The sequence below is a fragment of the Camelus ferus genome, chromosome 6 (assembly GCF_009834535.1).
Source record: "Camelus ferus isolate YT-003-E chromosome 6, BCGSAC_Cfer_1.0, whole genome shotgun sequence".
NCBI classification, from domain to species: domain Eukaryota; kingdom Metazoa; phylum Chordata; class Mammalia; order Artiodactyla; family Camelidae; genus Camelus; species Camelus ferus.
The window spans coordinates 14,874,195-14,896,223 of record NC_045701.1 but is presented as its reverse complement, the minus strand read 5'-3'; the positions used below and the strand labels follow the sequence as shown (position 1 = coordinate 14,896,223).

Here is a 22,029-nt window from a genome sequence, read left to right as displayed (position 1 = left end):
TAGTCAGTTTACGATGTTGTGTTAATTTCCAGTGTAGAGCACAGTTTTTCAGTTATACATGAACATGCATATATTCGCTGTCACATTCTTTTCACCACAAGATGTTGTATACATTTCCCTGTGCTATACAGTATAATCTTGTTCATCTATTCTATATATACCTGTCAGAATCTACAAATTTCGAACTCCTAGTCTGTCCCTTCCCACCTGCCTCACCCCTGGCAACCACAAGTTTGTATTCTATGTCTATGAATCTGTTTCTGTTTTGTATTTATGTTCATTTGTCTTTTTCTTTTCTTTTCTTTTTTTAGATTCCACATATGAGCAATCTCCTATGGTATTTTTCTTTCTCTTTCTGGCTTACTTCACTTAGAATGACATTCTCCAGGGACATCCATGTTGCTGCAAATGGCGTTATGTTGTCGGTTTTTATGGCTGAATAGTATTCCATTGTATAAACATACCACCTCTTCTTTATCCAGTCATCTGTCATGGACATTTAGGCTGTTTCCATGTCTTGGCTATTGTAAATAGTGCTGCTAGGAACATTGGGGTGCAGGTGTCTTTTAGAAGTAGGGTTCCTTCCGGATGTATGCCCAGGAGTGGGATTCCTGGGTCATATCGTAGGTCTATTCCTAGTCTTTTGAGGAATCTCCATACTGTTTTCCACAGTGGCTGTACTAAACTGCATTCCCACCAGCAGTGTAGAAGGGTTCCCCTTTCTCCACAGCCTCTCCAGCATTTGTCATTTGGGGATTTTTGAATGATGGCCATTCTGACTCGTGTGAGGTGATACCTCATTGTAGTTTTGATTTGCATTTCTTTGATAATTAGTGATATTGAGCATTTTTTCATGTGCCTATTTATCATTCAGATATCTTCATTGGAGAATTCCTTGTTTAGGTTCTGCCCATGTTTGGATTGGGTTGTTTGTCTTTTTCTTATTAAGTCATATGAGCTGCTTGTATATTCTGGAGATCAAGCATTTGTCAATTTCATCTTTTGCAAAAATTTTCTCCCATTTTGTAGGTTGTCGTTTTGTTTTGCTTATGGTTTCCTTTGCTGTGCAAAACCTTGTAAGTTTCATTGGGTCCCATTTGTTTATTCTTGCTTTTATTTCTATTGCTTGAGTAGACTGCCCTAGGAGAACATTGCTGAGATGTATGTGACATAATGTTTTGCCTATGTTTTCTTCTAGGAGGTTTATCATATCTTGTCTTATGTTTAGGTCTTTGATCCATTTTGAGTTTAATTTTGTGTATGGTGTAAGGGGAGTGTTCTAGCTTCATTGATTTACATGTTGCTGTCCAGTTTTCCCAACACCATTGTTGAAGAGACTGTCTTTATTCCATTCTTGCCTCCTTTGTTGAAGATTAGTTGACCAAAAGTTTGTGGGTTCATTTCTGGGCTCTCTATTCTGTTCCATTGGTCTATATGTTTGTTTTTGTCCCAATACCAAGCTGTTTTGATTACTGTAGCTCTGTAGTATTGTCTGAAGTCTGGGAGAGTTATTCCTCCAGCCTCTTTCTTTTTCTTCAGTAATGCTTTGGCAATTCTAGGTCTTTTGTGATTCCAAATAAATTTTATTATGATTTGTTCTAGTTCTGTGAAATATGTCCTGAGTAATTGGATAGGGATTGCATTAAATCTGTAGATTGCCTTGGGCAGTGTGACCATTTTAACAATATTGATTCTTCCAATCCAGGAGCATGGGATATCTTTCCATTTTTTTAAAGTTGTCTTTAATTTCCTTACTCAATGTTTTATAGTTCTCCATGTATAAGTCTTTCCCCTCCTTGGTTAGATTTATTCCTAGGTAGTTTATTACTTTGGGTGCTATTTTAAATGGGATTGTTTCTTTACTTTCTTTTCCTGTTGATTCATCGTTAGTGTAAAGAAATGCAACTGATTTTTGTATGTTAATCTTGTAACCTACTACCTTGCTGAATTTTGCGATTGGTTCTAGTAGTTTTTGTGTAGAACTTTTAGAGTTTTCTATATATAGTATCATGTCATCTGCATATAGTGACACTTTTACCTCTTCTTTTCCAATTTGGATCCCTTTTATTTCTCTCTCTTGCCTAATTGCTGTGGCTAGGACTTCGAAGACTATGTTGAATTGTATTTTTTTTCTTTTCCTTTTTTCTCTTTAAGTTCTTTTTTCTGTTTTATTGGGATATAATTGACATAAAGGAGTGTTTAAGGTTAAAGTGATACAACATAATGATTTTATGTACATACATAATAAAGTGACTATCACAATAAGTTTAGTGAACATCCATCATCTCATATGTATACAACATTAAAGAAATAGAAAAAAAAGTATTTCTTCCTTGTGATGAGAACACTAAGGATTTGCTCTCTTAACAATTTTCATGTATATGATACAGCAGTGTTAATTATCTTTATTATGTTGTACATTACATCCCTAGTACTTATTTATCTTATAACTGGAAGTTTGTACCTTTTGACTGCCTTCTAAATTCTCCATCCTCCTACTCCCTGCCTATGGTAATCGTAAGTTTGATCTTCTTTTGTATAGGTTTGTTTGTTTGCTTTTGAGGTATAATTGACCCACAGCACTATGTTGGTTCCAGGGACAAAACATAGTGATTCAGTGTTTATGTAGATTTCAAAATGATCGCCAGAGTAAGTCTAGGTGCTATCTGTCACCATACAAAGATATTATGTAGTTATTATGTTCTCCACACTGTACATCTCATACCTATGACTCATTTATTTTGTGACTGAACATTTATACCTCTTCATCTCCTTCACATATTTCTCCCCTTCTCCCCAACTCCTTCCCTCTGGCAATCACCTGTTTGTTCTCTGTATTTATGACTTTGTTTCTGTTTAGTTTTGTTTGTTCATTTGTTTTAGTTTTTAGGTTTTGCATGTAAGGGAAATGATGCAGTATTTGTTTTCCTCTCTCAGACTATTTCACTTAGCAAAATACCTTCTAGGTCCATCCATGTTGTCACAAATGGTAATATTTCACTCTCTTTATGGCCCCGTAATATTCCATGTCTTTTTATCTATTTATTTGTTGATGGTCACTTAGGTTGCTTTCATATCTTGGCTATTGTAAATAATGCAGCAATAAACATAGGAGTGCATATATCTCTTTTAATTACTGTGTTCATTTTCTTTCATAAATATTTGGAAGTAGAATGGAAAAAATGTCTATTCAGGTCCTTTGCCCAGTTTTTAAATTGGGTTGTCTGTTTTTTTGGTATTGGATTGTAAGAGTTATCTGCATATTTTGGATAGTAACCCCTTGTTGGATATATTGTTTGAAAATGTCTTCTCCCATTCAATAGGCGGTCTTTTTATTTTGTTAATAGTTTCTTTCAGTATAAAAAATACTTTTTTGTGGTAGTCTTATTTGTGTTTGTTTTTGTTTCCCTTGTCTAAGGAGACTTATCTCAAAAAATACTGCTAACACCAGTGTCAAAGATCTTATTGCCTATGTTTTCTTCTCTAAGTTCTTTGGTTTCAGGTCTTACTTTTAAGTCTCTAATGTATTTTGAATTTATTTTTTTGTGTGGTGTGAGAAAGTAGTCCTCTTTGATTCTTTTACATGTAGCTGTCCAGTTTTCTCAATACGATTTATCAAAGAGTCTGTCTTTTCCCCATTGCCTCCTTTTTTGTAGATTAATTGCCCATATGAGTGTGAGTTCATTTCTGCACTCTGTTATGTTCCAATGATCTATGTGTCTGTTTTTGTGCCAGTACTGTAACTGTTTTGATGACTATAGTTTTGCAGTATAGTTTGAAATCAGGAAATGTGATACCTCCTGTTTTGTTCTTAAGATAGTCTTGGCTATTTGGGTTCATTTTTGTTTCCATACAGATTTTAGAATTATTTGTTCTAGTTCTTGAAGAATGTCATGGATATTTAGATAGGGATTGCATTGTACCTGTAGATTGCCTTGGATAGTGTGGTCATTTTAATAACATTAATTCTTCCAGTCCATGAACACATTATATCTTCCATCTGTTTGTGTCATCTTCAGTTTCTTTCATCTGTGTCTTATAGTTTTCTGAGTACAGATCTTTTACTTCCTTAGATTTATTCCCAGATATTTTATTCTTTTTGATGTGATTGTAAATGAAATTTTAAAAAATTTCTCATTCTGTTTGTTTTTAGTGTATAAAAATGCAACAGATTTCTATATATTAATTTTAAATCCTGCAACTTTATCAAATTCATTGTAGTTTTTTAGTGGTGTCTTTAGGATTTTCTATGTATAATATATCATCTGCAAACAGTGGCAGTTTTATCCCTTCCATTCAAATGTAGGTTTTTAAAAATTTCTTTTTCTACTCTGATTGCTGTGGCTGGGACTTCCAATACTATGTTGAATAAAAGTGGTGAGAGTGAGTATCCTTCCTTGTTCCCAGTCTTAAAGGAGAATATTTCAGCTTTTCAACATTGAGTATGATGTTAGCTATGGGCTTGTCATATATGGCCTTTATTATGTTGAGTTATGTTCCTTCTGTTTTCACTTTGTTGAGAGTTTTTATCATAAGTGAATATTGAATTTTGTCAAAAGATTTTCTGCATCTACTGAGATGATCATATGATTTTTATTCTTCAGTTTGTTAATATAGTATATCACTAGGATTGATTTGCATATATGGAACCATCCTTTCATCCCTAAGATAAATCCCACTTGATCATGGTATGTGATCCATTTAATGTATTGTTGAATTTGACTTGCCAATATTTTGTTGAGGGTTTTTTGCACCTATGTTCATTGATGATATTGGCCTGTAATTTTTTTTTTTGTATTATCTTTGTTTACTTTTGGTATCAGTGTGATGTTGGCCTCGTAGAATGAGTTTTGAAGTGTTCCATCCTCTGAAAAATTTTGGAATAGTTTGAGAAGAATAGGTGTTAATTATCTTTGGTTATATTCTACTATGTTTGGTAGAATTAATCTATGAAGCCATCTGGTCCGGGACTTTTGTTCTTTGGGAGTTTTTTTTATTGCTGATTCAGTTTCATTAATGATAATTGATATGTTCATATTTTCTGTTTCCTCCTGATCCATCCTTGGGAGATTGTACATTTCTAGGAATTTGTCAATTTCTTCTAGGTTGCCCATTTTATTGGCATATAATGGTTGGTAGTGATCTCTTATGATCCTATGTATTTCTGTAGTGTCAGTTATAACCTCTTTTTAATTTATGATTTTATTGATTTGGGCTCTCTTTTTTCTTGATGAGTCTGGCTAAAGTCATATCAATTTTGTTTATTTTTTCAAAGAACCAGCTTTTAGTTTCATTAATCTTTTATCTTTCTTTTTTAGACTCTATTTCATTTATTTCTACTCTAATTTTTATGACTTCTTTCCTTCTACTAACTTTGAGTTTTGTTTGTTCTTCTTTTTCTAGTTTCTTTAAGTGGAAGGTTAGGTTGTTTATTCAAGATTTTTCTTGTTTCCTGAGATAGGCTTATATTACTGTAAACTTCCCTCTTACAGCTGTTTTGCAGTGTCCCATAGATTTTGGATCATTGTGTTTTCATTTTCATTTGTCTCCAGGTATTTTTTTTTATTTCCTTCTTGATTTCTTCAAGGTCTCATTGGTTGTTTGGTAGCGTATTATTTAGCTTCCATGTGTTTGGATTTTTCAGTTTTTTTCTTGTAGTTGATTTGTAGTGTCATACTTTTTGATCAGAAATGATGCAGGCTTTCATTTCAATATTCTTAAATTTACTGAGACTTCTTTTGTAGCCTAGGATGTGATCTATCATAGATAATTATCCACATTTTCTAGAAAAGAGTGTGTATTCTGCTGCTTTTTGATGGACTATTCTGTATATATCTATTAAGTTCATCTGGTACAATGTGTCATTTAAGGCCAGTGTTTCATTATTGATGTTCTGTCTGGATGATCTGTCCATTTATGTAAGTAGAGTGTTAAAGTCCACTACTATTACTATGTTACTGTCAATTTCTCCCTTTATATTTGTTCATATTTGCTGTATGTATTAAGGTGCTCCCATGTTGGCTACATATATACTTATTATTGTTATGACTTCTTGTTGGATTGATCTCTTGATCATTATGTAATGTCCTCCTTTGTCTCTTGTTACAGTCTTTGTTTTAAAGCCTATTTTGTGTGATCTAAGTACTGCTATCCTGGCTTTCTTTTCCTTCCTCATTTGCATGAAATACCTTTTTCCATCCTCTCACTTTCAGTCTGTGTGTGTCTTCAGATCTGAAATTAATTTCTTGTAGGCAGCATATATAGAAGTCTTGTTTTGTATCCATTCAGCCATTCTGTGTCTTTTGATTGGAGCAATTAGTCCATTTACATTTAAAGTAATTATTTATAGACATGTACTTATTGCCATTTTGTTAATTGTTTTTGGTTTATGAGGGAGGGATTTGTTCCTTCTTTTGTTCTCTTCCCTTGTGATTTGATGACTATTTTTAGTGTTATGTTTCCTGTGTGTATCTATTATAGATTTTTGATTTGTCTGCTAGTGCTGATGCTGGGGCTTAGGGAGTGCTGGGGCTGGTGTTGGCTGACTGGTGAGTTCACTAGATCCTTACACAGTTGGCTTCAGGGCCTTGGTGGACCCAAGGCTGTGTCCATCCACTGATGGGTACATCTATGCCCCAGGGGGTCCTAGGGCTTGTGTTCACATACCAGTGGGTTAGGCCAGGTCCTGAGGTTACTACCAACTCACCAGTGGGCAGAGCTGGGTTCTAGAGTATCTTGCTGTGGGGCCTGGAAGTTCTGGAGTTAGTGTCCACCTGCTGGTGGGTGGTGCCAGGGGATCCTAGGTATAGTGTTGACCCACTGGTTGGTAGAGATGGGTCCCAGCATCTCTGGCTGCAGGGCCTCAGGGGTCCTGGAGTTGATGTTGGCCTATAGACCTATAGATGGGCAGGGCCAGGGCCAGGGCCCAGGGGATCCCAGGCTTGGCACCTCTCTGATAGGTGAAGCTGGGTCCAGGGTAGTGACCCCCCCCCCCCATTGGTGAGTGGGGCCAAGTACCAGGGTGGCTGGAGGCTCAAGGGTTCCTAGGCAGCCATCCTCCTGGTGGGTGGGACTGTGTCCCTAATCAGCTAGCTACCTAGCTTGGGAGGTTCTAGGACTGATGTCAACTGGCTGGTAGGGATGAGCCAGGTCCTGGCACTAACAAACTAGAGGGAGGTTTCCAAAATGGCACTTAACAGCACCAGTGTCCTTGTGGTAGGATGAACTCTATGTCCCAAGGTGGGGTTCAGTTGCCTCCTGCCTCTCCAGGAGGCTTTCCAAGATCAGTAGTGGGTCTGATCCAGGCTCCTTTCAAATTACTCTTTCTGCCTCCTAGAGTCCTGGAGCATGTGAGATTTTGTGTGCATCCTTTAAGAGTAGAGTCACTATTTCTCTTAGTCCTCTGGTCTCCAGAAAATAAACCCTACTAGCCTTCAAAGCCAAATGTTCTAGAGGCTCATCTTCCCAGTGTGGGACCCCAAGGCTTGGGAGTCCAACATGGGACCCAGATCCCTTGTTTCTTGGGAAGAACCTCTGTAGTTCTAACTATTCTCTATTGGTGGGTCACCTGCCTGTTGATATGGGTCTTGACTATAGTGCATATCTGCCCTTCCTACCTGTCTTATTATGATTCCTTCTTTATATCTTGAGTTGTAAAGACCTTTTCTGATAGCCTTCAGGTCACTTTCATGGATAGTTGCTCTATAAATAATTACAATTTTGGAGTGAATGCTCCTGGAATGAGGTGAGTTCAGGGTCTTCTTACTCCACCATCTTGGCCACTCCCCTCTGTGGTGCTTTTTAAGAAGGTTTTCCAATACCTGAAATCTCAGAAGAGAGTTTCAGGGATGGTGGTTTGTTGAAGAGACCTTGATTGAATAAACTTGTATAATGAGAAAAGAGCAACCATTCAGTGCAGTTCCTGGTGCCTGAGTGCTCCAAGGATTATATTCCTTCAGAAAGTTCCCTAAGTTTCCAAGACTTGCAGTGGCTGTGAAACAGACTTTGACTGGGTTTTATCTAGTAATAAAATTCTAGACTCTTAACCAGGACTTCTAGTTGGATTTCAGGGGCTCTGTGAACTCCCTGAAATGCTGCGCAAAATGCTGTATCTGCTCAATTGCACTTTTATAGGGGAAGGAAGCCATAACTTTCATCAGATTCCAAAAGATTATATTTCTCCCCGAGCTATGAGAGATCTTAGGTATCCAATAAAATACCAATTTCTGGCAACTACAGAAATTTCACGACATAGTTGAATCATTCAGTTGCTGATTCATTCTATCGATTCATCCTATTACTCCACCATTTAATCACTAATGGTTAAGTGCAAGGCACTAAAACTGCCTACACATATTTTGAGCAGTATTTTTTCTTTTTTAATATACGTAAGTTGAGTCTGAAAAGTTAGCAATGTGTCTCTTATCATCTGGTTCTTTTCTTAATGAGTAGCTTCTTTGAACAGGTTGAATTTTTAGATTTTTAATCTCCAAGGTAGAATTTTACATAATTCTGAGTAAGCTCCTTATGATTTTCTGACAGCCAGGACCCTCAAGTTTTCTGTTTATATTGATGAAACTTGAAACCAGTGTTAAAAGCATAAGTAAAGAACGTGGTTGTGGCAAAAAAAAAAAAAAAAATGTCCCAGAGGAAGTGATGCTGGCAAAAACTTCACATTTAAGAAACTCTCAGAGATATTTCACAATACTGAAAGCACAAAGTATAAAATATTGAAAGCGGATGCAAATTTCAAAGGAGGATGACAATTCACCAAGGCATAGAAAAGATGCTCCCTCAGTGTCATAAGTTATACAAAGAGAAGGTAGAATGCTCTTGATGAGTTTTTTAACACAGAAAACACTTTAAGAATTGTAATGTTTCTAATGTTTTAAATTGCAGTATATTAAAATACTGGTTTCACTATTTTTTCATTTCCATATGCACTTAAAACCTAAGAGCATTTTTAACGTTTCAGCAAAATTTTTAAAGGTCACAGTACAGTTGTATTTCTTTTTCTTGATTTTTAAGATTACCTCGCATAGTTTCAGTTTTCATGGTCATTTTTACTGTCCTGCACTACTGTGAAAAATTAGTATTGCCTGTGTGTCTAAAGTTTTGGTGGGGAAAAGCAGCCTAGTTTCTCATCTTCCTCAAAAGTATGTCATAAAGATACCCAAAAGAGCACTATTTAAAGATCCAAAAGGATGAGAATTTTTTGAACACTTACAAAGCATCTGCTCTATGTAAGATATTGTTTCCAGCACTTTACAAATATTAAGCCATTCATCCTCACAATAACCCTGTGAGCTAAGTATATGGTACCCATTTTACAGATGAGGAAACTGAGGTGTGGTTAAGTATTTTGCCATAAGGCACCCAGCTTGTTTGTTGCTGAGCTGGGATTAGAATCCACATAGTCTGTCTCCAGAGCCCATGCTCTGAACCTTGCCATTTTTTGCCTATTATGGGATTCATTCGGTCTCTACATTCAGGGACCTTTCAACCGTTGATATGTTCATTCCCAGGCTATTCAGAATGAGTCCCTTTAAAGGAGTAAGATTTGCAGACCTCTGAATGCCACAGCTGGAGAGACTCTTAAAGATTCCTCTTTGCACATTGGTTTTCCTGTTCAGTAGAACATTCCAATGGGCCACATAGATAGATTGAAAAGAGCCCTTTGAGTTGTGGTACAGAAATGTAGGACGGTCCCTGAACTTTATAGAGGCTACTTATATGTCCCCTGTGCAAGGAATACCCTCCTCTCACTCCCAAACATACATATACACACATATGGCCCTAAAGTGCCATGGGCCTTTGAAAGCCATCTCAAATGCCTGGCTCTCCACGTATTTGTTTGCAGAGTAGTCTCCACTCTTCAGTCACTGGGGCATCCCATGCTGGGCTTGGCACCAAGCTGGGGCTTTGGCCTTCTGATAAACCAGGCTTCTGCTCCCGTGCTGCATGGAACTGCAGGTATCCTGACTAATACATTAATGCCCCACAACCTCAGGGTAAGGAAATGGCAGTCCTACACCCAGAGTCCCTAGTCTGAGCCAGGGCAAAGTCCTCTGGGGACACAGCAAAGCCTGGGTGTCCCAGTGCTTTAAGGTCAGGATGCACTCTGGGCCTCACAGTGCCAGAAGAGGCCCCCAGATGCCCTGGTACAAGCCCTGACCCTCTGCAGGGTGGGGAGGCAGGCACTAGCCTTGCAGAACTGCTGCCTGGCATAGCCAGACCCTACCAAATCCTACCTTGCAACATGGAGATGACCTGTCCAGCAAGAAGAAGACCCAGCCACCCAGGGTTTGAGGGCTGGGTGCCAAGCCTGACCTCCTTCTCATTCTCTCTAGTACACCTGGTCCGTCTCTCTTTCATGCCCCTACTCCCAGAGAAACATGACCCAGCCACCTTAGTTCTCCCTGCTGCACTTTCTGATTTGGGTCCACAGATTGGGGGCTTCCTGCTGGGGCTCTTGCAAGGAGCAAGATAGATGTGACCTCAGCCTCCAGGGGCTGACAGACAGGGTCTTGACAGAGGGGTTACAGACCTTTATTGAATGGTTCCTCAAGTGAGTAAGAACATCCAGTTGGGGGCAGGGAGGCCTGTGGCTGCAGATTGTTCTGTCTCAGAAAGGGGCTGTAGAATGGAACAGGTGGCCTGGGAGAAATGGGAGCAGGGGGAAGGTGAGCATGATGCTAAGCAGGAAGGATCAGGAAGGAATAGGAAGAAGGCTTGTGACCTGGGGCCCAGAGAGAGAGGGGCAGTGTGGGGTGCACGGGGGCTGGAGATGGTGATAGGGCACACCTGTGCAAAGCCTTGTAGGTGCATTAAAAAGGTTGGAATTTTTCCTAAGAGAAATGAGAAGCCACTGAAGGGCTTTAAGCAAGTGATCAACAAAATCATATCTGCATTTTGAAAATCTAAATCACTCTGGCTGCAGTGGGAAGAAAATGACAGGGGGAGGGATATTAGAGGGGGTGAAGAGAGACCAGCTGGGAGGCTTCCATAGTTTTTCAGGTAAGAGAGAGAGGTACCGTGGTCTTAGGATGTGGAAACGGAGACAGGTTGGACAAGTTCATGAGATAGTTGGTGGTTAAGTTGGCATGACTGTCATGTTTTAAATCCAAGTGTTATAAGGAGAGAGGAAAGGGGTTAAGCATGTCTCCCGAATTTCCAGACTGTGTACCTAGAGGGACGGTGTGCCATTCTCTGAGTTAGGCCCAGTTTTGAGGTGTGGAGGGTTCTTTTAGATTTTAGAAATTTTGAGTTTGAGAAATTGCTGGAACACCCTAGTGGTGATTATGGTCTGTGACTCGGGGGAGAGTTCTGAGCTGATATATGGGCTGTGGAGTCTGTATAGGCTGAGAAGGGTGTCTTAAGGGACACCAGCATTTGATGACGGACTGGAGCAGGATAAATCTTATAAGTCTGCACAGAAGGCAAGTGAGGATTGGCCCAAGAGCTGGCAGGAGACTAGAAGAGGCTCATCATGGCTAAGTGCCAGCATTTTTGATAAACAAGGAGGCATGGCTGGGATGCTACAATTAGGGAGACAGAGAGGAAGGAGGAAGCTGGAGAATGTCCAAAAGTCATGAGTTTCCAAAACCCGGTTTTTTCTTTAAAAAAAAAAAGGTTTTTAACTGTTGTTACTGCTGTTTTACAAGAGGAACAAACAACCTGGATGTGGTGAAGAGTATGGACAAGACCTGATGGCTGCAGCATCAGTTTCACTCTCACCTGGGATATTTCACCAAGAGTTCTATGTGCATTAGGGCTCAATCATAACAATCACCTACTGGGAAAAGTTCAATATATTATACCACCATTTTAAAGTTGAGGAAACTGAGCCTCAGCATGTCAAAGCAAGTTGTAAAGTGGGAGGTGAGCACCAACCTGTGGGGGCTGAAAAGTCCATGCTCTTAACCCAAACTACACTTTCTGCTTCCTCTCACTACATGCCTGGTTCCCTTCCTGGCTGCTATGATACCAGCTTTTCCTTGTTTTCCTTCTACACCTCTGGACTCTTCCTCTCTTCTTTTCGGGCTAGCTTCTTTTTCTTCCAAATAAGCAACCCATGCCTACAGTTACCATTTCCTTTATACCCATTTCCTCTTTACTCCTGGCTTCTGCTTAAACTACACTCATAGCACCAGTCCCTCAACGGTTACATACGACCTTCCTACAGCCTAATTCATTCCTTTCTCCCTTCCCTCTTTGTTCTGATCTCCCTCTATGACTTTGGACCCATTTGGCATTCCTCCTTCTTGTATCTGTTTGCCTGTTGCCGTTGTGATAGGCTTTTCCTTCTCTTCCATGGCTCCTTATTCTTCTGGACCTGTTCCTAGCTCCCCTGAAGTCCCTGAACCCCGAGCATTTCCCAGCCTAAGTGCTTAGCGCTCTGCTTCATACTTCTTTCAAGAACTCATTTTTCCTGACTTCTGTTCTTGCTGCTGTGTAAGTGCCCCACCCTCTACATACATACAATTCCCTTCTTAGCCTCGTCCTCTTTCCTTAACTCCATATCTGATGCCTCAAGTGCCTAGTTAACATCAGCACTTAGATGTCTCACCACCACTCCACACTTAAATCTAAACCCAAATCCACTGACTTCCTGCTAACCTCCTTCCATTCTAGTCTTCTTATACATCATTTTCCCAGTCATTCGAGCTCAAAATCTTGGGTTTCTTTTACATACTCCTTCCCCTTACTTTTCTACCCTTATCTGCCCCCTATCCTAGCCTAAACATGTTGTCACAAAGTTTTAAGGATAGTTCTTTAGGATTCCCTAAAAATGTCTTGTCCCTGACTCAAGCATACTTACCTGAATTTCCTTTACCTTCACGCCCATATCTTAATATTTATAGTGGACCTTAACCCTACCCTCTGCTCCATCAATGATCAAAGCATATACTCAGTGGTCAGTTAGTTGAAGGCAAATCCATATCTGCCCTCTAGATTTTTGCCAAAAATTACCTTGAATTCTCTAATATTAAATTGTTTTCGAAAGCCTCTATTGGGAAAAAAATCTATTGGGGATTTCTGGCGGACCCTCATTCCACTCTTGACAGTACCAAGATCTGATGCCTTCAAGGGCTACATAGGTGACACAGTTATGGAGATAGGTGCACTTGTAGTTCATTAGAGAGCCCAGGACTCCTCTCAAAGTATCAGGCATGATGCCAAACAAAACATCTCTCCATGGACCCAACCCAGACTACAGCCTTTACTAAATATCTGAATCAAGTGCCACAACCTTTACGGAGCTGCACACTTGGACCTGGTGTGTGAGTCTTTTTTTTGTAGCTTCCTTTGCCTAGTTACTCTCTAGTGCTAGGCCTTAAGCTGACTGTGAGTGACTTTATAAATCAGCCATACACAGTTGATTGCTTCATCTAAAGAGATGTTAAGGACATAAAATCATTCATTTTTGTCCTTCTGAGTTAGATGCATTTAAGTTTTCTTAAATCTCTTACTAAATAAAATGAGGCGTTAATTCTTAAAAGTCATATCCCTCCTGTTTCCTCTCTTAGAAGATGAGTTCCTCAAGGTGGGGGATCTGGGTCTATTTCCTTCTCTACTGTTCCCCACTCCTAGAATCCAGGCCTCTGCATATGCTTGCTGCAAACCTGTTGCCTGAGTTTGCATTGTTTCCACCTTTGTCTAGATTTTATTCCCCATTGTAAGCTCTCCAGGGCCCTTCCTCTCAGACCTTCCCTTTTAGCTCATCCTGCACACTGCTGCCAGATTGTTTTCCAACTCAGTTTTCATTATATCAACCCACTACTAAAAAGATAAATCCTTTTTTGCTTCCACTGCAAGACATCTTGCTTATACTTATTTCTTGGCTCTCTCTACCCACACACTGACTCTCTCACTGAACTGCAGACATCCTACCTGGGAGTTCTCGTGTCTCCCCAGTGTCCCCCCAGCTCAGCTAGTTCTGCCCCACGAGCCTCCCAGGAGGGGTCTGCTTCCTCTCTCTCCTTCCCTGAGCCTGCTCTTACCTAGTATAAATACTCCTCCTCCTTTCCTTTTGACATGAGTCCTGGGATACTCTTGCTTTTGACTGTCAAGTCACTCCATAACTCAAGAGTCATGAAAGCTTTCATTAAAAAAAACCAAAAAACATTTATTAAGGACTCTGAGAAAGGTGCTACATTCAGACATGAGAGGAAAAGTAAAATTCTGAGGAAGGTTCTGTAAGCCAGGATGTGATGTGAGGACCGCAGGTCTCTAGGATGACAATCAGAACTGCCCATGAACTTCTACATCGAGGAAACACAGGGTATCAGAGCTGGGGAAAAAAAAACCAACCCAGAGATTGTCCAATAGAACAGTTCTTTCCTCTGAAAACTGAACACACCACATAAGATCCAGGGAAGTAGGGTCACTTGCCAATAGTCACTTGAAAGTGGAAAAGGTTTACCATGTACATATTCTGTGATCTGATTTCCATGCCCTCGTATTGGGGTCATGACACTTGCAGTTTAGTCAGTTTTCCCAGCAAGATTCCAGGTGAGTCCCTGGGACTTTCTTGTTCTGGGGCAGGAGAGATCATAGAAACAAACAAGGGAAACTCAGAGGGATAAACATTGTGTAGCTGGCCTTCCCCTTTAGGGCGCCCCTGGGAGATCTCCTCAGACACTTAGCATTCCAAACATGTAGGGAAGACTACTGACAGTGCATAAAAGGCCAAGACTCCCTCTCTGGTAAGTGCACAGGCTGCCAAAACCCACATTTCACATGAGTACACAGACCCAAAGCTCTTGGGCATCAGGCAGGGCTGAGGCTTTCTTACTCATCTTTGAGGTCCCATGACTTCAGTACATGTTTGTGGAAATGCTCCTTTCTTTGCAATAGCTTACTGGCCAACTACCAGCCGGCCTGGCTGCCCTTTTACCTCAGCTTTCATCTGTGCCCCTCTGAGGGTGCCCTCTTGTCCTTCAGATGCCTAATCCATTGTCTTCCCAATGGGCTGTACCTGATATCCTCTCCCAGGAGAGTTTTTTTAAAAGTATAGTCAGCAGTGACAACCTGAAAAGCCTTCAAGATCTTGACTATTAAAGGACTTTCAGGCCATGAGACAAAGGGGGTGCATCAAGGTACTAGAACCCTCCATGAGGCCTTGAGAGCCCACTGTACAGGAGATACATGATACCCAAGCCACACTCTTTCCCACTAGCAGGCTGAGCCTATGTCACAGAGGAGGCATCGTTCCCATAGCAGCAGTCATTTCTCTAAGAGGTTTTCCACCGCTTTACTTTTCAACTCAATTTTGTAAGACCTGACATGTTTTCTGACCTCAGAGGGTATCAGTAGTGGGATTTATCAGTCCAGTTTTGGCTTTTAACCTGAGGTGGGAAAAGGCAGAAGTGACAGTATCACAGGAGCAGAATTTTGTGGTGAGGGGCCTGAGTTCAAGTCTCAGCTCTGTGAGTAACCAGCCCTGTAACCTTCTTCACTTCCCCAGCCTCCCTGAGCCCAAGCTGAGGAAGTGAACTCTTTCCACCCCAGGACACTGGGGTGAGGGTTAAAGTGAAATCTCCAGAGCCAGGCACCAGTGGTGCTGGCTGTCATTCTTCAAGCCTTAAAACCTCTCTGGCACATGGAATTGTGTGACTCCCTGACTCTGGAAGAAATAGTGGAAAGTCCTCAAGTGGGGCTGCTTAGGGCAGCCCTGATCGCACCAGCCAAAAGATTCAGAGCCATACCTGAGCCTTGGTATCCAAGATTTACTACACCGAGGTCCCAAGTGGCCTTACTGTGGCTCATCTACCTGGATGTGGTGAGTTGTAAGGGCAGCAACAAACCCACCTCTTGCACAGAAACCCCAGCTGCCTCTGCAGTGGGTTGCCTGTCATCATCACCACAGCAGAATCTCCTCCAAGGCAAAGCCTCACATCTCTCTCCTCTCTGAGACCCCTAAGGAGGCTATCACAAGTGCCTGTACCTAGTAAGTGCTCAGTAAATACTGAAGTGGATGAACGAACAGCTGGTAGGATAAGCATTTTAGGCCTGAGGTCATCAAAAAATGATGCATTCACATGTTTCCCTTAACCTATCTCTGATTCTAAATGCCAAATTCCAGCAATGAAATGGCCCACAGCCATCACCCAAATAGTCAGATAACAGCAGCAATACTGGCCTTTCCTTCTGAGCTTATCTGTTGTTTAGTGAACAAACTGTGAGGCCACAGAGATGGCCTAGAGCAGACTAATCTCTGGCGAGGGAGCCACTGGCTGACCCCAACTGCTTGGGTTACTTAACCCCTCTGGACTACCTTTCCTTATCTATAAAATAAGAGGATTGGGCCACATGACCTCTTCTAGCTGTGTGTCTGATGCTCAGCATTCTCCTTTATCTTAGCTTTCCCTCATGGACAGCCCTCCCCAATGCCTTTGCCCTCTTCATCTTCCTTGGTTCTCTCCTTCTGCACCATTGCCTTAGGCCAGACTGTGGCACCTGTAGGCTTAGGTACTGAGCTGATCTGGGATGTCAAGGAATCTGCGGTGCAAATGGCCAGGTTTGGCCATCTTCTCTAGCTCTTCTCATTTCCTTAGAGCTCCAGACTCATTCTGAGACTCTAATGAGAGCTGTGGAAACACACTCAGTAATCAGTATGCTTTGAATACAGTACTGGGTTCTGGATCCCCTGAGGCCCATGCACAGACTTCAAATTAACAACTCCTGGCTCAAGTTTCTTTATCCACCTGCCACCTTAGGTTCCCAACGTCCCAGAGGCTTTTTCCAGATCAGAACCACCTTCACTGACCAGAAGAGTATGATTTCCAGGTTATAAATGAGTGAAATTTCTTTTGGGTATTTAACTTTTCACCTGGACCCCAAATCTACAGGTAAAGTCTTGATGATAACATGATAGATTGTGCAGCCAGTGGAACCACTGAAAGAAAAAAGAGTGGGGGCATGTCTGATCTCCCAAATCCCATGTGTGGCCTACTTCACACTGGCACTGTCCATGGCTGCCCTTAGCCTCAGCGGGCATCAAGGCTCACGAGTCATCTGTGCTCCCACCATGGAGGAGCCCATCTCATGGAGAGCACATGCACGTGCAGACTACTGTGTCCACTCCAAAAATTTAATGTCTGCAACATCCCAGCCAGTGTTCTGGGCTCTAGGAATATAGCAACAAACAAAATGAGGTCCCTACTCTCAAGGAGTTAATTTGGACAAAACAGAGTCACCCATGTTACTAATAATGTAAGTCAAAATACAGGTGTTCAGAGGCATAAACAACTGTAGGTGAGATAAAGCGTGTTGAAGCCTTCCCAGAGTATCTATATCGAGCACATAGTAAGAGTTCAATAAATGGCATTACTATTATTAGCCTTCAGTCTCCAACAAGAGCATAGGTAACAAGGGACAGTCCTGACAAGAGCAGAGCCTCTGGACTGAAGTAGTGTCCTCCAGGGTCACTGAAGAAAGGTGTGCTCATGGGCAGGTCATTGTACATCTCTTGGGTACTCTGAAGGGCCAGGGAGTGGGGTAGTCTCTGAGCTCACTTGGTGGTCTGGAGGTCAGCAATTCTGTGACCCGGTGTCATGGAGTAACTGGAGAGGATATGAGAGATACTGAGGTGAGCTGAACAGAACTGTGAAATACTCGGTGCTTGCCTTCAAGACCCCTCCTCACCCACAGTTCCTTTTCCATGTTACTCCCCTACACTTCCTTCCACCCACTTCCTTCTCCCAAGTCAGAGGAAATCATCTCACCAAAATAGTTAGTCTCCAGGGGCTAATACTTCAGCTTGTTCTCTTTCCTAGGGTATTCTCAGTTTAACATGCAGTTCCATGGAGGGCAAAAAGACATGTGTGGTACTCTCTCCATTCTGTGGGAGCCTGCAGGCTAGGAGGAGGAAAAACTAATGAGCATGGTACTGTCGACAAGCACAAAGAGATATTAGCATAGAGATGTGGCCAGACGAGCCTTCATGGGGAAGGTGAGACTTGTTCTGAGCCTTGGAATGTGGTTGGGTTTTGATGGTGAGGCTTTGGCAATGCTTGAAAGTAGAAATGAGAAAGGTGGTGGGAGATAATGAGACAGAAGGAGCTGGATTCTTGTTGAGAAGCATTAACATCCACTGGTGGAACCGTAAGTAGGGGAGGAGATGAGGGAGGATACAGGAGAGGCATTGCTCTCTTACTTGACTCCCTGGTTTCTGATTGGCTTACATACTCTTATGCTAGGAAACCAGCATACGTGCACTCCTCTACAAGGAAACTAGAGGAAGTTTTGAGAAAATAGAAAATTCTACTAGCTAAAGTATCTGTGTGCAAGCTGATAATAATAGAGGCAGGCAGGCATCTTCAGAACTAATTTATGAGCCTTGCAAGAATATTTTAAATTCACATCTAATTTAACTTTGATCTTGTCAGCAAGAACTAAGTTTGATCAACTTTTCCACCACACTTGGCTTCAATGTCCTTTTACTGCTTCCCAAATCAAGTCTAGCTTCAGTGGATGAAGAACTGGCCCCATTGAGTTATCTGTATGTGACTTTTATTTTAAAAAGTAGAAACTACTGAGAATTCGGAAAGTTCTCTTTGATTCTAGAATATTCTTGGCTAATATTTCTTTGAACATTGCTTTCCCTCCATTCTCACTATTCTGGCTTCCTAGATCACCAGTGAGACAAATAATGGGTCTTATGGATTCATCCTTCATGTTTTCTACCTGCTCTTTTCATATTTCCCATCTCTTTTATCTCTGTGCCACATTCTAAGAGAATTCCTTGACTGAATTTTCAAGCCAGCACTTCAACTGTTATCTATTTGGCTTTTCAGTCCATTCATTCAGATTTTTATTTCAAAAATCAAAGTATTAGTGTCCATTATCTGCTCATTTTTTATGGATGCAATATCTGCTGGTGTATCTGAGGCTATTAATTCAACATATTCTAGAGTCCTGTTTTGAATGATCACTAAATCTCTTTCCTTAGGTATAAACTCTTCTATTTATTTGTAGTTGTGTAACAAACTCCTTTCTATGGTGTTGTCATTCATCAAATGTTTGGCGAGTCTTAGTTATGTGCTCATTTTTTGTGGCTGAAATTCCTTGTTAGTCAGCTGACTAAGGAAGGACCAAGGACCCCGCCGGAGGGAATAGAGGCACACAGAAACACAAACACATAAAAATGGCTTCTCAGAGAATGGGTGGAACAGAGAACATGGGGGATTTTGGCCAGGCATGAGAATTCTAATAAAATAATCAAAATTTCTACAAGGCAGGGTAAATGTTCAAAGAGGCAGTGAATGACTCTTTAATAAGTGAACAAGACAATTTGAAAAAGGCTCCAAATGGAACTTGGAAGTTAGATGTAATCAGCATTGTTACAGTTTTCATGACACACTGTATTTTTAATGTAATTGTATCATAGCAGGAAATAATTCACTTCACAGCTCTGCCCATACTGTACGACTTGGGGCAAGTTACTACATCCCTCTGAGCCTTCAGTTTCCTTGCCAGTAAAATGAAAATAATAGAGCCTTCCTTGCCTTGAGATAATGTTGGTGAAAACTATTTATGTAAACCATGGCAGGCATGATTTTGCTAGAGGCTCCTTCTAACTCTCCTGGACTTTAGGAGCAAAGCAGAAATGAACCATCCAGTGATCCTTGAAGAGGTGAGAGAGAAGCATCTCCAGCCTCATATAAGCACTCCAGGGGTCCCTGTAAGGTCCTGAACAGCCATCGCAACTGCACCAGCCACATTCTCCCAAATACTCCACTCCTTTACTGAGGGCCTTCTGTGCTGGGTACCCTACCAGGTGGATGGGCACATGAGGAACATGGCCAACAGGCCCTGTCCTAGACCTCATGACCCAGTAGCAGTAGAGGCAGGCCTTGAAATACTAAGTATAAAAATAAGATGGAGTTTATCAAAGGGAGCACTTTCGGTCCTATGGGAGTATATAACAAAAAACTTCTTCCAGATCCCCCAGATGAGATCAGGTGCCCTCTTAAGCAGAGGCTTAAGATGGTAGGTGTTTACCAGAGAGAGAGATAAGAGTGTGTACAAAGATTCTGATGGTTAAGAAGACACTGTTCTTACCAAAAGTGGGAAATCTCCCTCTTTCCAAATTATGCAGGCATTATTCCAGTGATTGGGAGCAGACATTATTTGTGCTGAAGGTCTCTGGAAGAGCTGGACTGTAAATTCTCACATGGTTTCTTGACCTGTCAGGGAGTGAAGTGGGGAACCAGACCCATGTACAGGTGGGCTCCCCTGAATTGATTTCCACCGTATCTCATTAATCCACTCAGGACATGGGACACAAAAAGGAATCCCTGTCTCCATAAAAACTCAAAGTAACTCAAAGGAATCTTTACTTAACAGAATATTTGAGAGTAGATTTCATTTTCAGTTTGTATGTTGGCAAGTGGTGGGGAGGGGGACATTCTGGTGTTCCCACTCCTCAGGACTGGCATCAACATCGCTGTTGAAAGTTTGGAAGCCATTAACCCTCTGGATGGAAACCGTCTCTAAGGCCCAAGTTTAGTTGAGACAAAAGTGACTTGCCTGCTATTGATGCCAAGTTATACATAAAAGCTGTTATCAGTGGTCCTAAGAAATCAACCAGGGGATACAGAAGAACTTGAACTTACTAGAACAGGATGTAGGTAATGAGATTACTTCTGGATAAGCACCCTGGAGGTTACAGGTTCTGTAAGGATGGATGAGTAATGTGTTTGCTGAAGAGCTCTTTCTATACTCAGCCTGGTGCTATAGGAAGCAGTCATTTTCTTACACTGTAGGAACCATCCTCCTGAAAATTAGGGCCCCAGAAATGATAAAGTTGCCCAAATAGTTCAGCTGAATTCTGAGTATCATTCTCCAGTTTTATGGGAGCCCTAGCTTTGCTCCCATGGAACCCTGGGTATTCAGAGGTTAATGTTTTCCACCAATAGGTAGTTTATGGGTAAGGCAGTGCTTCTGTATCACCAGGGCAGAATTGGAAGTGGGCATTCCTGAGAGAAAGGTTTCTGTACAGCTTATCAATGAAGAGCATCAGGTCTAAAGATACTGCTTCCCACCCCAACCCCATCCCTGGGAATATCAAAATGGGAAAAAGAAAGATTAAATCTGCTGGCCGCTTAGCTATATAATCCATAGGTCTTATGAAAACTACACAAGATTCTATTTACTACTAAACCTAGGGAAGATTTAATAACCTGTATTTACAAAGCTCCTATTTCTATAAACATCAGAGGGCAGCCAATGGTTCTTCAGCTCAAGTCTGTGACCTACGGGTTTGGGAATTGATGTATACATGGAAAGAAGATGAACACCTTGACAACCCACCTTGTAAGTCCAGCAGGTGAGGCGTGGCAGGAAGGGCCACCCCAAATCATTCTGAACTCACCTCTAAACATTCTGATCCAGTAAAGGTCATAGGCTTTGGCTTATATGGTAGATCCCCAATATACCATTTAATGGACCTATAACCTTTGGTTGGGCAAGTTACTTAACCTCCCTGAGCCTCAGGTCCCATAGCTGTGTAACAGAGGTAGCACCCACCACCCATAGTGAGGATGAGGATTTTATAGTTCATTTCCTTAAAGTGCTGGGTACAAGGGCTAACACCTATTTATTCCTCAACCATTGAAAGCTAACCTAAGCAGTAAAATGAACACCTTCCAAAAGACAAAGATGTCAAGAAGGAGAAAAATATTTCACTAAGAACTGTTTTTTGAAGAAAGAGGTATAAGCGGTGGGCGGTGTGTGGAGAATCATGGATTGGTTTACCCATGACAGTCCCAGTTCATGCCTATTTTCCCAGCACCATTATTAATAGCACCCCCTTTACTCTCAAAAGTTCTCCCTTTGAATAATAAACTTTATGGCCACCTTAATTTTATGTGAGTTTCAAGTGCGCTTTCAGCAGCAGCCACTTCTTTCTTTCTGTCTGCGCCATCAAAACTACGGTGGTTGCAGCTATTAATCATTATAATGGCTACCTTTTATAGAATGCTAAGCTTTATTATATCTAAACCTCACAACCAGTCCCATTAA

At 41.3% G+C, this 22,029-nt stretch overlaps 1 protein-coding gene and 1 long non-coding RNA gene across 2 annotated transcripts in view; one reads left to right on the top strand and one right to left on the bottom strand.

Annotated features, from left to right (window-relative positions):
- LOC116664105 (aromatase) overlaps positions 1 to 22,029 on the bottom strand; it is a 104,284-nt gene that overhangs the window by 28,585 nt on the left and 53,670 nt on the right. The gene's annotated exons all lie outside the window — the stretch shown is intronic.
- The window catches only part of LOC116664108, a 109,082-nt gene that overhangs the window by 65,655 nt on the left and 21,398 nt on the right, over positions 1 to 22,029 (top strand). The window lies entirely within an intron of this gene.